This window comes from Phascolarctos cinereus, unplaced genomic scaffold (genome assembly GCF_003287225.1).
Source record: "Phascolarctos cinereus isolate Bilbo 61053 unplaced genomic scaffold, phaCin_HiC Scaffold_8;HRSCAF=390, whole genome shotgun sequence".
In the NCBI taxonomy this organism is placed as follows: Eukaryota; Metazoa; Chordata; class Mammalia; order Diprotodontia; family Phascolarctidae; genus Phascolarctos; species Phascolarctos cinereus.
Window position 1 is genome coordinate 24455486 of NW_027556291.1, and position 18315 is coordinate 24473800.

At 40.7% G+C, this 18315-nt stretch overlaps 1 long non-coding RNA gene across 1 annotated transcript in view; it reads left to right on the plus strand.

Annotated features, from left to right (window-relative positions):
• The window catches only part of LOC110193042 (uncharacterized), a 132641-nt gene that overhangs the window by 64229 nt on the left and 50097 nt on the right, over positions 1 to 18315 (plus strand). The window contains exon 3 of the long non-coding RNA XR_013483539.1: positions 4587 to 4736. This is a non-coding gene — a long non-coding RNA (uncharacterized LOC110193042). The remainder of the gene's footprint in view (positions 1 to 4586; positions 4737 to 18315) is intronic.

Here is an 18315-nt window from a genome sequence, read left to right on the forward strand (position 1 = left end):
AGCTATTTATTGCTTACAACATAAAATATGGATTCTTTTGATTATAATTCCAGGCTCTCTACATTCTGACTCCAGCCTGTCTTTTCAGTCTTATTTCATCATACTCCTGTTGCCATACCTGATATTGCAGTCACATTGGATTATTCGCTCTTTCCTAATCTTGTCTTGCCCCTTCTTGTCTCCTTGTGAGTCCCCATATGTAGAATGCACTTGCTATTCATCTCTACCTGTTGAAATCCTTTCTTCATTCAAAGTTGTCCTTGTCCCACCTGTGCATAGGAGTATGCTAGGGCTAGAACTGGATTAGTTCTGGACCCTATTCCTTTTGCTCTCTACATTTTCTTCATGATTTCGTTAACTTATATGGGTTCAATTATTATCTCAGGCACCATCTATTCAGATGATTCCTAAGTCAGTGTATTCAGTTCTCATCCTGTATGTCCAACTGCTTGCTAGCCATCTCTACCTGTGTGTCCCACAGCCATCTTAAATACATGTCTAAAATGGAACTCATTGTTTTGTTCTCTTAAACCTACCCCTTTCCTTCCTTTCTCTGGGTTTTTTGAGGGTACCACCATCCTTCCAGTCACATAAGTTGACAACCTTGAGGTCATCCTCAGCTTTTCCCTTTCTTTCCCCCTCCATATCTAAGCACTTGCCAGTCTTGTCAGTTTGACCTCCATGGCACATCTCTCACATCTATCTACTTACATTACTACCATCCTAGCTCAGGTTCTCATCATCTTTCGCTTGGGCTATTATAATTGCCTCCTAATTGATCTCTCTGCTTCTGGCCTCTTTTCTCTCAATCCCATCTTCCATACAGGTGCCAAATTGATTTTCCTGAAACACAAGTCTGACTATCACTTTTCTTGTTCAAGAAACTGCAGTAGCTCCCTATTGCCTCCAGGATAAAATCGAAATTCCTATGTTTGGCATTTAAAGCACTTAATGACCTGGCTCCATCTTATCTTTCCAGATATATTTATATGCCAGCCAAACTGTCCCTGAGCACTGGTCCTGAAGTCAGGAGGCCTCAGATACTAGCTGTGTGACCCTGGGCAAGTTGCTTAACCCCAATTGCCTCCAAAATTTTTTTTTCTTGTTGAGTTGGACATGCTTTGAAGTGGAATACGTGTTGAACAGGAAAGAGGCTAGGCTTCTTCCACTTCCTGTCTAGAAGGGACAAACCTCAAAACTGAGTTCCTGAAGGAGTCAAAAGGAGAGGCTTCTGCCAATCTACTAAGCTATGGGTCATCATCCTTCCAGAAAAAGCAAAGTAGCAGTTCATCTGAGAAGATGCTAACACCCATCCAAGTCAGAGGCTGGAGAAGATGGTGACTGCAATTGCCCATGGAACAGCAAGCTCAAACAGGCCAGGAGATTGCTACAATTGGGGAGGAGGCCAGCAGCTGAGTGACCTGCTTGGCCCAGTTAGGCAGAAGCAGGGTGATGTACCTAGCATTGGTAACCAGCAGCTGAATAACCTGCTCAACTCAGCCTAGCTGAGATGCTGTGCCCTATGAAGAGCCAGCCCAGCCTAGCAGTAGAATGACTCATCTATGACCCTGACGTGCTGCAGAGTCAATTTCGTGAGGACTGTCTGGGCAGAGAAAAATCAAGGACTTGCATTTCCAGAGTCGTGAACACACATGTGTATTCCCTGCACATGTGCCTCACTACCTTTATAGTGAGGAACTAAGTTCCTGCTAACTAACTCTGTCCCTGTGGACTCTGTGTGTTTGTAGGAGACTCTGCCCCGTGTTGGGAATTTTGGGGGGTGAAGAATGCTTTGTTTTTATTTGTCAAGTACATTTTTATTGGTATCTTTTGTTTTTGTTATCACCTAAATTTCTACCTGTGTCTTGCCTTACATTCCCCTGCAGAAAACCATTCTTTGTAATAAAGAATTTTTTTAAAAGAAAAAATAAAGAGAGGATGAAGAGAAAAAAAAATTAGCAAAATCAATGAATAGCCTAAAAAAACCTGACATCATATGCACACATGTAATCTCTGACTTTTGCAAAACAGCAGGGAGAGAGATCTTCTCATCTTCTTTGGGCTTATTTTTTATTGTTTTGTGTTGTTTCATTTTGCATTGTTGTAGTCTTTGTGTATATTATTTTCTTGGCTCAGCTTACTTCACTTTGTATCAGTTCATTTAAGTATTGCCAGGCTTCTTTTTATTTGTCATATTTGTTATTTCTTACAGCACAGTAATATTCTATTACGTTCCTGCGTTATGATTTGTTTAGCTGTTCCCCAGTTAATGGGTATCTGCTTTGTTTCTAGATCTTTGCTACTGTTATAAATAGTTTGGTGTATATGGAGCCTTCTTTAAAATCAGTGACCTCCTTGGGGCATTCTCCAGCAGAATTTCTGGGTGGGAGGGTATGGATGTTTTGGTCACTTTCTTTGCATAATTCCAAATTGCTTTCCAGAGTGGTTGTACTAATTCACAGCTCCACCAGCAAACCATTAGTACCTATCTTCCTACAATCTCTCCAACACTTATTTCTGTCTTTTATAATTTTTGCCAGTTTACTAGATGTAAAGTTAAACCTCAGGGTTGTTTTGATTTGTATTTCTCTTAACATTAGTATTTGCCACATTGTTTTGTGTGATTGCTAATAGTTTGCAGTTTTTCTTTTGAGAATTGTTTCTTCATATCCTTTGACCACTTATTTTTGGGGGAGTGGCTTTTGTTCTTATATATTTCTGTTAGTTGTCTATGTATCTTAGATATCAAACCCTTATCTCAGAAATTTGATACCAAGTTTCCCCCCCAGTAATCCACTTCCTTTTTTATCTCAGATGTGTTAGTTTGTTTGGAGTGTGGAGTAGGGGGAAAGGAGAGGAATGATCCCCAGCTTGTAGACCTGAAGTGGCTACTCTTGGTAGGAATAGGAAAGAGGAAGAGGGTTGAGATAATGAATTCTGAGTTTGAGTCTCTGCTCTGTCACTTACATCCCTGGGCCTCAGTTTGCTCCTCTTTCAAATGACTGGATTGGACTTGATCACTTCCTAAGGTCCTCTGATCTATGTGGTACTTACTTGAACCCGGGTCTTCTTGACTTGAAGATAGGTTCTCTATCCATTGTGGTGCCATGCAGTCTCTCATAATAAGAATTTTTTTTTGAATTGGACCTGTCATGATACAGGGAGCTCCCAATGAGGAAACTTCCTTTACCAGTGCAGATCAGGCACCTGCTCTGCAACTCTTAGAAAGCTCCCGGGGTCCCTGAGAGGTGAAGTGATTTATTTAGGGTCATATATTCAACATACATCAGAATCAGGACTTAGCCCGGGACTTCCTGACTGAGCTGAGCTCTCTAGCCTCATTGCATCTTGTAAATAATTATTATTGTTCTTTCCCTGAGCCCCTCGGTGTCTTAATCTGTAAAATGAGTGGATTTGAGGAACCTGCTAGCATTAAAGCTTACAGTCATATGAATATCACTTCTGTCTGGGCCTCAGTTTCCTCATCTATAAAATGAGGGGGTTGGACTAAAGCAGGTGTCATGGACCCCTTTGGCATTCTGATGAAGCCTATGGATCCCTTCTCAGAATAATATTTTTAAACACATGAAATAAAATATATTGGATTAAAAGGGAAATCAGCTGTATTGAAATACATTTTCCAAATGTTTTCAAACAAGTTCACAGACTCTAGGTTAAAATTCCCTGGTCTAGATGATCTCTAGGCTCCCTTACTGCTTTAAAGCTTGTGAAAATCCTATAAAAGTCACTTCTTTCTGGGCCTCAGTTACCTCATCTGTAAAATGAGGGGGTGGACTTGAAGATTTCCAAGGTTCCTTCCAGGTCCAAAATTATGTGGTTCAATGATTCAAATGCTCCACCATCCCTAGCATTTTAGTGTGACAGAGTTGCCAGATCCTTTCCAGAGATCTGGCTTTGATGAGGTTCTTGAGCAAACCTGAAAGGATGGGCACCTGCCGGGAGTAGGTTTGGGAATAAAGGACTCTGCAGATGCTATATAAAAGACAGAAGGGGCACATGGAGGGCCTGCAAGAAAAGGCACCTGTTTAACAATTTTGTTATGGGTTGTTGCTGCTAGCCCAATGTTACAATACTGTGTATCATTGGATTGTAGGCACAGGTTTAAGCTAGTGGATCTTATTTTCAGGATAAAGCCCCCAAATGCATGACGGGGAAAATGACCAGCCTCAGGAGACGGCCTTGGATGGGTAGACACCATGGCTTATATGCCCCAAGGCAGCAGTAACTTACCAGCTGCAAAAGCACTGGGCTTCTTTGGAGTGATTATTTCCCTTTCATCAGTAATGAGTCCCAGCCCTTGGAGCCTTCTCCTCTTGTCCACTGCATACACTTTTATTCTGCTTGCATGGTCTGCAGAGTCACACTCCCTTCTATTTGTTAGATTTTCAAAAGAATGCTCCACAGGAAATGGAGGCCTTTTTTCTTTCTCTTTTTTTTTTTTTTTAAGCAAAACTGATTTTAAAACCATCTGAGCTGATGACAAACAAAAGCGTGGCTTAGAATGAAAACGTCAATCCCAGTTTATTGTAGTGTTGTTAACCACAACTCTCCTTCTCCTTCCTCAGGTTCCAGAAAGAACACACACAGAAAATGGGGCTGATCAGATGGCCCCTCACTGCCTCTTTTCTCTGCCATGTCACCAGCAGCCCAGGAATAGTAGAGTGGAAATTTGGAGTTGCTAGAATTGGATCAGAATGTAAGCTCTTTGAGAACAGGTACTGTTTTATTTTTGTCTTTATCCCTAGCACCTAGGATAGTGCCTGACATATAGTAGGCATTTAATAAAAGCTTGTTGATTGAACGACTAAGGTCAAATCTAGACTCTGTCATTCACTAGCTCTGTGATCATGGACAAATCCTTTCCCTTCAGTGGGCCTCGCTTTTTGCCACCATAAAATGAGAGGGTGCTCCAGAACCCCTAAGAGCTCTACCATTCTCATGAGTGCTCACCTTTCTTTCCCCCCGTAGAAATGGGAGCTGGTGTCATTAAAATGAGCAGTGTCCTCAATGTACTGAATTCAACTTCCCTTGTTGGGTTTGTGTGTCTGTGTGATCAGGGTATTCAAGCAGGGGATGGGAGCTATCAGGGAAGCACAATGGATAAGGGGGAGAGGGAATGGCAGTCTACTGGTGGTAGCCAAGTACCTTTCTCTTTCTCACTGCCTTGGCTGAACTGAGATGACCAGGCAGTTTACATCCTTTGGGGAGATTGCCTTGGATCCTGCCCAGGTCCACAGGAAGAGAGACACAGACTAAATACTTGCACCCGAGATTGCTGCACATCCAGGAGCAGAGCCTGCAGCAGGGTCTGCTCTATTTGTGAAACCTCCTGGGTCATTCTTTGGGAGTACCTGTCTCTATCTAGAGACTACGTATTTATCTACTGTGAAAGTTTGCTGTGAATGAAAAAGCCTTGGGAAAGAGCCTTGTTGGTTCCAAATTGCGAGCAGCTTGGGGGAGCTAGACTTTTAGACTCTTTGGCCTGACTGTGTGGGGAAGGAGGATGCTGGAACAGAGACTGGAGGAGAATCCCACAGGTGGGGTAATGTATGTATATGTTGCTGTTGCTCTGATTCATTTCTATCATTCTGATTTAAAAGGTAATATACAAACACATTTGTATAGGGGACATGTTTTCCTAAGAAAGATTGGGGGGGGGGGCTACAAGCTATTGATCTGATCAGATAACAGCAACACTACCCACAAAAGGGTGGAGTCGGGATGAGTAGCAGTCAGTTAATGTCTTAATTGCTAAATCTGATGGCCTTTTCTCAATGGTCATCCTTCTTGACCTCTTTGATGCTATAGATGACCATCTCCTCCTGAATTGTCTTTCTACTCTGGGTTTTCACGATACTCTTTCTGTGGATTCAGGTCATGCCCATCTGAGAGTGTCACCCAAGGTTTTGTCCGGAGTCCTCTTCTCTTCTCCCTGGTTGATCTCTCCCCTCAGTTTCCATAGGTTTGATTATAACCCTCGTGCAGATGATTCTCAGATCTTTATATTGAGTCCTCACTCTTCTCCTGAGCTGTAGTCTGATATTCCCACCTGCCCTTTTGGCGTCAGGAACTGAATAGCCCAGAGAAGTCATCTTAAACTCAGCATGTCTAAAATGCAGCTCGTTGGGTTCTTCCCCAAACCCTCCCCCCTTCTCACCGTTTCTATAGTTGTTGAGGACACTACCATCCTTCCAGTTACTCGGACTCCCAACCTTGATTCCTCACACGTTTAGTTACCATATCTTCTCATTTCTTCTCTAGAACCTTTCCCCACTTACACAGTTGCCACCCTAGTTCAGATCTTTATCAGTTTTGCCCCCCCCACTCTAATCCATCTTCAACACTACTGCCAACGTGACCATGTACCCCTGTCCCACTCCACTCAGTAAAGCCCAGGGGCTTCTTATCATCCCCAGTAGCAAATATAAAATCCTATGTTTGACATTTAAAGCTCTTCCAACCTTGTCCCTTTCTAGTCTTCTTACACTACTTCGCTCCATGCGTTCTGCCATCCAGTGACACTGGTATCCTTTCTGATCCTCCTATACAGCACTTTGTCTCCTGATGCCATGCCTTTTCACTGGCTCTCTCCCATGCCTGAAGCACCTCTCTCCTTACTTCCACCCTTAGATTCTCTGGCTTCTTTGAAGACTTGGCTTAAATCCTGCCTTCTGCAGTAAACTTTTCCTGATCTCTTCTGCCCCAGCCATTCCCAATCCCCCTGCTACTGCTTGATGATCAGGTTTGTTGTTTTTGTTCACTTGTGTCCAACTCTTTGTGACCTTGTGGACCATAACACACTATGCCCTCAACCTGAGGGGCTCATCTTCTGATGTCATGCATTTTAAAAATGTCCGTGGTGTTTTCTTTGCAGCGGTACTGGAGTGGTTTGCCATTTCCTTCTCCAGTTGGTCATCTTTTGTCAGAGCTTTACACTATGACCTGTCCATCTTGGGTAACCCTGCAGAGCATGGCTCACAGTTTCATTGAGCTGTGCAAGCCCATCTGCTAGGGCAAAATAGTGATCCGGTGGGGATGATCAGGTTACCTTTCATCTACTTGGTATATGTCTTATATGTACCTGGTTATTTACCTATTGTTTCCCCCATTAGAATGTGAACTTCTTGAGAGAAATGACCATGTTTTTGCCTTTCTTTATATGCACCTTTCCTTAGCAATTAGTACAGTGGCTGGCATGTAATGAATGCTTAAAAATTGCTTGTTGACTGACTGAAAGATGAAATACCCAGGGAGCTTGGCAGTTACCCCAGAGTGCCCTCTAGTGTTGGATGGTTCTCACAGCAGGTGAGGCTAAGGGCTTGATTGAGAGTACATAAGTGCCTGGCACAGTGAGTTTGAGGGGTGTGTATGTATGTGTGTAATTATTTTATTTTGCTTTTCTACTCCTGATGCCTGGGCTTTTAAATCTTTACTCATCACCACCACAATTGGGCTCTCTGTTTTTGACAAGGGAGGAATATCCTTATGAGGAATTGAGTTGCTCTGTGATTCTCTCTCATTAGGTTGTCATAAATCCTGAGACTTGTAATAAATTTGACAGCCCTGTGATCCCATCAATGGGGGGCACTCTTTCTACCAGTGCAGATTATATAATTTGTCACCCCTTTATCCCTTTTTATTTTTCTCTTTGTCTCTATGTACGTTCTCTATAGACGATTTACTCATTGCAGTGAGGGTTGGGGCCTTCCTCTCATTGCTCTCATTTAAGCTTTCGTGGATCCCCAAAGTTGATGATGACCCAAAGATCCACCTTATCTGGCTAGAATACTAGATTCTGGAATCAGACTCTACCTCTTAACTTCTAGTTTGTTCTAGAAACTAAGGAAGGAAATCTTTTCCCACTCCATCTAGAAGGCAGATATTAGAGTTGATCTTGTCTACATATATGTCATACATCTCTCCAAAGCTGATATTTACAGCTCTGGGTGACTTGGGATCTCTCACTTGTTGCCATCTCAGAATATTTCTAGAAGGAAGATAGCCAAGGGAAAAAGCAGAAAAGTCCAAGTCCTTGATGAAGAAAGACTCCCCTTTCAAGCCACATACAAAAAATGATAGCTCCTCCAAGTAGAGTCCCTCCCCCAAGTGTACTAGCCACAGGTGTCGAACTCATGGCTGCGGTTCTCTTGAGTGCAGCAAGAACCATAATTGAGAAATGTTTAACAAAGTAAAAGTACAATATAACATGGATAATGTTAATTTGTGATTTTCTAAGTCAATGTGCAGCCTTCGGGGATCCATTTTTGACATCACTTTTGTAGGTAACCCCCTTTAGTGAAACACATCATCCACTATTCTCCAAGGGATGGCTCTAGAGTCTAGACTGACTGGTGCAGTTTCCCCCCTTTGTCCTTTCAGCATGGTGCCCATGGGCATGTCCGTTTTCCATGTGGGGGTTGGGGGTGGTGTGGGTGTGGGCCTTCAGGCCCTTAGAAGGCCTGGGCTTAAATCCATTTAATATCTGTGGAACCCTGGGCAAGTCACTTAATCTGAGCCTTAGTTCCCTTATGATTAGATGGGTTAGATCTCTGAAGTCCCTTCCAGCACCAGCTGCAGTTATAAATCTGAGTCCTACCTGACAAGAGGCAGCATCTTGGCTAATGTCAGGACATGGGCCCTGCAGCTCAGTAATAATCCACAAGCCTTTATTAAACCCTTACAAGGTGTAAGGCCTTGTCTGTTAGTAAAGATTCTCCATTTTTCTCTGAAATATCCCAGGTAAGATATGCAATCAATCTTAACTCCTCACCGTAGAGCCAACGCAGACACAGCTTTGGGGGAATTGATGTGGAACTTTCTTTTGTCTTTTTTTCCCAAACATTGTTAGAAAGATTTCTTTTGTAAGTATTTTCCTTTTGTGGAATATTCTCCAGAGTAGAATTTCTTCTGAAACTTGAGTAGAGTCAAGGAAATTAATTTTCTCCAGAAGGGTTTCTTTTCTGCATAAATTTTTGTGTGCTGGAGACTTTATTAAAAATGCTTTATTAAAAGATCAAAATGTTAGACAGTAATGAATATTTATTAAAAGTAGAGCTATTTATTATTATCTAGGTGTGTATATATCTGAGGCCACCCATTTATTGCCCAATAAAGGTAAGTGATTTTAATTATAGATATAATTCCATATATATTACATATACATATATATTTGTTCTAGACCATTTCATTGGTTTGGGGAATTTCTAAGATGAAAACTCCTACTAATGCAAATCAACAAGTCCTCTATAATTTACAGTCTTCAGTGTCTGGGGGCCCCTGGGAAGTCTAGGACCTTACTCAATATCACACAGTCAGTCTGTATGTTAGAGGTAGGACTCAAAACTCAGGTCTTTCTGACTCCCCAAGGCCAGCCTGCTATCCACAATATCATCTTGCAAGTTAGAAATTACCCCTAGATTATGATTGGAGATATCTGAATTTTCTAGGATCATCTCTTTCTTTGTAAAATGTTTTGACCAAATAATATTTCATAGAATCAAAGAATCACAGAGTGTCAAGGGCCCTCATAGGGACCCTAACCCTGTATTCTCCTTTACTGTGTTCCAGACAAGTGGTCATTTTAGTGTCCTTTTAAATACCTCTGGTAAAGGGAAACTTACCACTACCACTGCCATTCCCCCACTCCCTTCTCTTGGTCAATTGTGACTATTAAGAATTTTGTCCTCATGGTTCAGCTGAAATCTGCCTTCCCATTGCTTTTAGTTCTGGCCTCTGGGGCCAAGCAGAATGGATCAAATCATCTTCCACACAAAATCACAGAGTTTGAAGGGTCTCAGAGGCAGACATTCCCTTTACAGTACCATGAGCAAGTGGTTACTCAGCCTTTGCTTGAAGATGTCCAGCAGTAGGTGATTCATTACCTACCGAGGAATATAATATAGTGAATTTTATTTGTCAGAGTGGGATTGAAACCAGTCAGTTTTAGCCTTGATACCATAGTAAGGTGAGGACAGGATCTCAATCAATCAGTCATAGGCTTTAGACTATGTAGGGTAAGTCTTACCTGGTTAAGGTACCAAGGCTAAAATGGAGTGGGGTAGTTTTGACACTACATTTACATACTCCACCCCTGAATATATCTAATGTTAAAAAGATTTCTCTCATATCAAGCTGAAATCTTCCTCCTTTCTCAGCCACATCTAATCATTGCCCTCTGAGGTCAAGCAAAAAAAAAAAAATCAATCCCTTATCTACATAATAGCCTTCCAAATATTTAAAGTGCCCTTCCACCTTCCCCCTAGATCCAAATCTTTTTAGTTCCAGGCCAAACATACCCAATTCCTCAAAGTGTAATGTTTATATGACATGAGAGTCCTTCGGATATCTGAAGATAACTATTATGCTTTCTCACATCTTCTCTTCTACAGGCCTAGTTCCTTTAACCAGTCTTTTCATGGCATAATCTCCAGGGCTTTCATTATTCTGGTCACCTTCCTCTAGATTGTCACCAGATTGTCTATGTCCTTTCTAAAACATGGTGCCCATAACTGAATGTAGTACTGCAAATGTGGTCAGACAAGGGACTAGGACAGTAGTCCTGTCTTCTGCTATGTTCTCAACATTATGTTTCTCTTACTGAAGACTAAGATTACAGGAGCTCACCCACTAAAAACTGCAGATCTTTTTTCATATGACCTGTTGTCTAGCCATAGCTCTCTGACAGATACTTAGGCCCTTGAATTGTTTACCTCACAAAAAGGACTTTACTTTTGACGTGGTCAATTTGGTCTGATTAGCTTTAGCCCAAGGTGGTTGGGTCTGTGCTATTAAGAATAGAAAATAGAGCTTTAGCCCACTTTTCCAGCTTCTTAAGATCTATTCGAATTCTGGTTCTCTCATCAAATGTATTAGGTAGCCTCCCTGGCTACCTAATACCTCATGCATCTGCATATTTGGTGAGAATATCACATATGGTTTTATCCAAGTCACTGATAAAAATGTTGGATAGCACAGGGCCAAGAACAGATCTGTGGTGCAGTCCACTAGAGACTTCCTTATACATTGACATAAATCCATTAATCAGTACTCTATAAGATGAGTCATCGAACCAGCTGTGAATGCACCTAAATGTACTATTCAATACACTAGGACAGTATGACACTTTGTCGAATGACTAATTGAAATCTAGATATACAGTGTCCTTAGCTACTAGTCTAGTGAATCCAGTTATACCAGGAAATGAGGCTGTCTGGCATTTTCAGACTGGAGTAGTAATTCTTCATTTCAATCCTGGTGCATTTAACGAGCCATTCTATTTTATATATATTTTGCAGCCAATGCCATAAAATAATAGCCTTCTCATTTAAGCAGAATTTAGCAGCTAGGTGGCACTGCAGTGGATAGAGCACCAGGCCTGGAGTCAGAAGGACCTAAGTTCAGACCCAGCCTCAAACACTTACAAGCTGGGTGACCCTGGGCAAATCACTTCACCCTGTTTGCCTCAGTTCTTCATCTGTCAAATGAGCCAAGAAAACCCAAAGTGGGGTCATGAAGAGTCAGATGTGACTAAAAAACAACTGAACCCAATAAAGTGTAGTAAATTTGTGAAAAGTATTTATCAACATGTTCATTCAGCAGTTTGAAGAGAAATATGTCGAAATAAAAATTTAAATTTGTAATTCTATTTTTTTTTCATTATCAAGCATTTTTTTCTCCTTCTCACTCTTCCCTCCCCTCCCCCTGGGCTGGGGGTAAAAGGTGGGGGGGAGAAGGAAAACAAAACCCTCATAACAAATACGCATAATCGGGTAAAACAAATTCCCACATTGACTATATCATAAAATGTGTGTTTCATTGTACATATTTAATCCATCACCTCTCTGTCAGGATGTGAGCAGCATTCTTTATCATCTGTCCCCTGGAATCATGGTTGATCATGGGGTTGGTCAGAGTTGGTTAAGTCTTTCAGAATTGTTAGATTTTGCAGTATTGTTCTGGTTCTGTTCACTCTGCATCAGTTCCTACAAGCCTTCCTGGTTTACTTTGAAAACAATCAATAAACATTTATTAAGTGCGTACTATATACCAGGCAACCGCGTTAAGCACTGGGAATACAAAAAGAGGCACTAGACAGTCCCTGCCTTCAAGAAGCTTGCAATCTAATGGGGAGACAACATACAAACAAATATATACAAAGTGAGCTGTATATACAGGATAGATAAGAAATAATTAAAAGAGGGAAGGCACTGGAAAGGGAAGAAAGCTATGTCTTATTATTTCTTATAGCACAACAGTATTCCATCACATTTATATACCATAATCTATTCAGCCATTCCTCAGCTGATGAGCACCACCTTAGTTTCTGGTTCTTTACTACTACAAAAAGAGCTGCTATAAACATTTTTTTGTACATATGGGTTCTTCTCTCTTTGATCTCTTTGGGGTGTGGGCCTAGCAGGTCAAAGAATATGCACAGCCTATTAACTTTTGGGATGTTTCTAAAAATGTCAACACACATTTATAGATCATACAATTTTTAGAATGGAAGAGACCTGAGGAATTGAGTCCATTTTACAGATAAGGAAACTGAGAGGAAGGGAAGTAGCTTTCCCAAGGTCACATGTCTAGCTTCAGATTCAATGCATTGTGAGAGCCAGTAGTATGCAGAGACAGCAGATGGTTTTTTCTTCCTCTCTTCTGTTGTGTTTCTTCTCTCTGCTTCTCTGTCTCTGTATAAATATTTTCATATATATGTACGTGAAATACTATGTAAATATATATGAAAATAGTTCTGATTTCTTACTAACTCCCTCTTAGGCTGTTTATATCTCCAGACAGGAATCCAAAATAACCTCATTCACCGTTTCATTTTTTTGCATATATTTTTAGAACCTCTCTCTTTGTAAAGTGACATTTGGCTCATTAGGAGAGTTCCAAAACAAAGAGCCCCACAGGTTTACTCTATACTAGTTTTTTATGTGTCCCTGCCCTCTCTGCTCCCTTTGGCAGCCCAATGAAGCCTATGCAACCCATCTCAGAATTTTGTTTTTAAGTGTGTAAAATAAAATATGTAGGATTGCAAAGGAAGCAGATTATAATGAAATACAGTTCTGAAAGAAAAAAAAAACCCAGCAGGTTCACAGACCTCAGTTTAAAAACCCCTGTTCTGTATACCATCTTGAAGATAGATGCAGTCATACCTTTATACAAGTCACATGATTTTAACAACTTAAGAAGTACAAGAGTCTGGCAATGGTGACACTGAAATCCCTTCTCTTGGTTGTTTCAAGACTATATTAACCAGGGAAATGCCAAATCTCACGTATTTTACATTTGGGAACATTTTCATTAAAGAATTGAGATAATTTCAGAGGCACAGAGATATAGCAGAAAGCACAGTGGACTGGGAGTCATGAGAGACCGGGGTTCAAATCATGACTCAAGCCATTTCTAGCTGTGTATGATCAGTTCACGTTTCTGAGTCTCAGGGTCTAGTGAGGAAGTTGTTTTGGAAACTTGAAGGCCCTACAAAAATGAGTTATTGTTAGTGCATATTTGCATTTTTAAACTATTTCTCTTTTTCTCTGTGTCTACCTTTATCTCCTCGTCTCAAGTCTAGAATAATTTCCCCTAAATCTAATTAGAAGTTTCTGGAAGAGAATAGAGTGGGCTTCCACTTCCTGAAATAATCACCACAAACATCATAGAAGATTCAGGAATTCAGCACAATTTGACATTGAAAATATGCTTACTTTCACAAAAAAAAAATGTCATTTTAAAGACTTTTTAAAAAATGAGAATCATTAGTATCTAGACCTGAAAGGGGCCTTAATAATCATCTGAGGAAATGAAGGCCCAGAAAGGCAAAGTGACTTGTCCAAAGTAGTAATTAGCCAAACTGGGATTTGAAGAAACATGATTTTTCCTGAATAACCCTGAATTTAAGCTCTGCAGCTGGGTTCATTCTATGACATTTCTCATTAATCATACCCATTTCAGCTTGTGCCTCCTACCAGTTTTCCCTGGTGTATTTTATCTCTTTCCAGCATTTCCTAGGAACGCAGTCATTTGGTTCACGTCTAGATCTCTACAGCAAAAAATAAAAGGTCCCTCAGCTCCCATGCAATCACTCAGGCTAATAGAACATCAAATACAAGACAAGCTTTACTTAGCAATAGATACGCATACCTGAACAACTTTCCCTCCCTCTCCCTTGCCTGCCCCACCTCCCGCAGAGACCTGTGCAATCCTCTGGCCTACTAATGCTCTTGATGGGCAGCCCCCCCACTGGAAAGCAACTGGGGTCAGTAGGGAATTGACTTCTGTTCTTCTGGAACCATGCAATCCATAAAACTCACAGTGAAGTCACGATCCAAGTTTCCTTCTTCTTATTACTGCTCTGTCCCTTCAAGCTTCTTTGCCTTCAGTCCTGCTTAGTCTGAGAACTCTTTCTCTAGATCTAAGAAGCTTGATCTCTGGTGCACATCATTCCCTGGAGTACGTGGTTTTCTTAAAACCTTATGGAAAGGAGTTGTTTAAGAATAAAGAGTTTTTCTTCATAACCCTGTGAGGTAAGTAGTGCCAGTATTCTTACCCCCATATATGGATGAGGAAAAGTGAGGCCCAGGGATGTTAAGTAACTATCCCAGGGTCGCAGAGCTGGACAACCAGCACATGGAACATCCTCCACGTGTGCCCTACACAAGGATTTAGAACTGTGACTTAGTGTGGAATGTGATCCAAATAGTTGCAAATCCAAAGGAGAACAACATGGAACCTCAAAGGTCTGAAATGAGAGTAATGCTTGGCTTTAATCATCAATTTAGTAAGAAACATCTTGGCCTGGTTTCAGGATTACATTTGGTACGTTATGCCTACATCAGGAGCGTGTTATCATTCATTCTACATGCTCATGGTTTGGAAAAAGGAACCGATTGAAACATTCCTCTCCTTTCCCCAGTCTCCTTCTACCAAAGAGCTAGCTTCTAAATTTGCTTTGCTAGATAAGCATGTGGTTGTTTGAATCAGTGAGGCAAGGTTGCTATTAGGACCTTTCAAGTATATTATGTTCATTCAGAACAAATAGATTCCCCTGGGGTGAGTGTGGGTTGTGCCAAGTGTGGACACAGCACCAGATAATTTGTACAGCTGAGCCTAAGGAATGCCTAACACACGACACAGAGTGGAGCATGCTGTTTGAAGAGAGTTTATACTTCGTATCTTCTGACTCCAGAGCCAGTATTTTTCCACTAATCTGCTGACTTTGTCATATTGATAGACCTCGTGAGCACATGTTGGAGAGGCACATGGTCCTGCAAGGTCACTTCAGTCCATCAAACATGTCCTAAGGGCCTAGGCTAGATGCTGGAGGATACACAAAGCCAAAAGCAAAATCATCCCTGCCATTCAGGAGCTTTTATTCTAACGGATGAGATGCGGAATGTATATACATCAGTAAACCCCAAAGTAGTAGCATAAAAATGAACCTTTTTCACAGACTCCACTGGAAGTCATATGCTCCAACCAAGTCAAAGGCAGAGAGAAACATCCCATAGACAGCAGAATATTCATGAGGCCAGCCCCTCATCTTTTTTGGATCTTTGATGATATCCTTTCCATTGATCTTCATAAGCCCTTGTCACATGTAGTACATGCCTCTTCATTGTCTTTTGGATAATCCTCAACTTGATTCCTTCAGAGAATGTTCCATGACTTTCAGTTCTGTAACACTAGAACGTTATGGGTATTAGAACTGAATTTAAATTCTAATTCTAATCTAATTTCTAATTAGAAACAAATTCCATAGTGTTAAAAAGAGGGGCTTTTGTTTCAGGTAGAAGCTTGTAGTCATTGGAAGAATTTTGCAATTTCTTAAAGTCAACCTAGCCCATTCTATTCCTCCTGTTCAGTTTTGGGACCAATTCATTGTCTCTTTGCGATACCGATGAACAAATTCCCATGTCCCAAATTGCTTTGGGGGGAAGACGGCTCTAGAGGGATGAGAGATTGTCAAGAATGAAATTCTGAAGGCAAAAAGGGGAATAATTCTGATGAAGAAGAAAAATGGGATCCATCTGAAGAGACCAGCAGGTTTTTAAAAAATGTACAGAAGATGGAAGCTAAGCCAGGTAACAGGATTAGTATGAGAAAAATAGCATCAGAGTAAACTGAGGCTGCTGAGCTGAGGGTAACAAAGAGGAGGATCAAATAAAGGATAGGACTTTTGCTTGGGGTGAATGGACAGTTATAAATGACAATAGTGAGAAAGCAGTTCTTCACATTTCATGTCTTGTTTCTGTTTTCTCTGCAAAGGAGAACCTTTACGCTGAAAATTATAAAACAGAAATGACTAATAGAGAGTTGATACCCAAGATAAATAAAGAAATGGTGAGAAATACAATTTACCTAGATTTTAGCAAAGATTTTTTAAAAGTATTTCATGCTGTTCTTGGGGAAAAGATGAAGAGCTGTAGCTTAAACAGTAATACAATCAGATGGAGTCCAAACGGGCTGGGTGGGTCAGTGTTGATGTGGCAGGAGGTTTCCAGTGATCCCTGCTTGACCCTGTGTTGTAGCATTTTTACCGTGACTTGGACAAAGGCATAGACCACATGGTCATCAAATTTGCAGATGACACAAAAATTGGGAGAGTTTGCTAACACAGTAGGTGTTGGGGATTACAAAAGATTCTGACAGGTTAAAGCATTAGGCTGGATCGAGTATGATGAAATCCAACAGGGATGGATAGAAAGTCTTACATTTGGGCCCAAAAAACCCAACGTCTCGAGTATAAGATGGGGTAGATGTGGCTAGATAGCAGTTGCTTTTTAAAAGATTTGTGGGTTTTAATGTACTGCAAGCTTGATATGAGTCATATGGCAGCCAAAGAAGCCAGTGTAAGGGGCACAGCGTCCAGGAATAGCAAGAGGTAGCCCCATGTACTCAGTTCTGAGCACCTTGGTCTAAGAAAGACATTACTAAGTTGGAAAGTGTCTAGAGAGGACAACCAGGATGGTAAAGGGCCTTGAGGCTGTGGCATATGAGGATTAGTTGAAGGAAATCGGCATATTTAATTTGGAGGAGAAAAGACTAAGGGGGACATGAGAGCTGTCTTCAAGTATTTGACAGGCTGTACTGGCAAGGAGGGACTAGAGTTTTTCTACTTGGCCCCAGAATGCACAATCAAGAGCTATGAATGAAAATTACAGAGAGGGAAATTTAGGTTTGGTGTCCAGAAACACAAACAAACTTCCTAACAGTTAAAGCTGTCCAAAAGTGAAATGACTTGCCTTGAGAGGAGGTGAATTTTAAATCATATAAGCAGGAAATAAGGCATGAGAGTTAGGAATTACTGATATCGTCTTGGCTGTATTTTTTGAGTATTGATAAGGTCTAAGATTTTTTTTTTCCGTGCCTGAAGTATCTTCCCTCCTTCATAAATCTTGACAGTCACCTTCAGGACAGACATCTTTTGATGTGATTTGGTCTAATTTGGCTGCTTTTCCCATCTTTGTTTTCTTCACTGCAATTTCCATTTCTTCTTTAAGCAGATCTGACACTGTGACGCCAGTAGTTCAGATGTGGTGTCACTGCTATCCTTGATGGTAAAGAGTTTGTTAAAAAAAAAAAAAGCAAATTTAAAAAAAACCTTTCATTTGTTTGCCTTCCTTAAATTTAAGCATCTTTAGTTAGGTCTTTGGCCAAGCTTTCTGTAAACTGGCTTTTCTCTCTACTGTATTCTTACTGTTTTATGATATTCTCCCACCAATCTTCTCTATAAGATTTTACAAATGAGATTATATTCTAAACTGGCATTCTTGCTGCTATATTTGTCCCCTTCGTAGGTAAGTCAAATGTTGTCTAAGGTAGTTTTTAGGCACTTTTGGTGTCATTATGACAGTTGAGTTACATTGATTTATATGAAATTACTGTAATAAATGCTAATGCCTTTTATTCATTTCCCATTTTTCATTGTTAATAACTTGTCAAAATAGGTCAGGTTGGAACTGTTTTAGTTGAATATAATATCGTTTTCTCATTTTAATCTTCTGGCTACATACTATTCTTGGTTTTTGCTTTAACAAGTCAGTAGTCTTCACTGTACACAGCCTGCTGATTGGAGAATGACTCCTATATGAGTAATGAGTAATTTCCTCTCCATTAAAATATAATCATTTTCATTTTTGTGATGTTATGCAGGATCTGCTATGTCTAGCATCTTTTAACTCTTCTCAAAGAAAGAATTCATGCTGCACAGGTATGAGGCTTCTGGGTAGTGTAGAACTCTGACCTTTTTTCTCTCCTTACTCCTGAACCATTTTTCCCAACATTTTT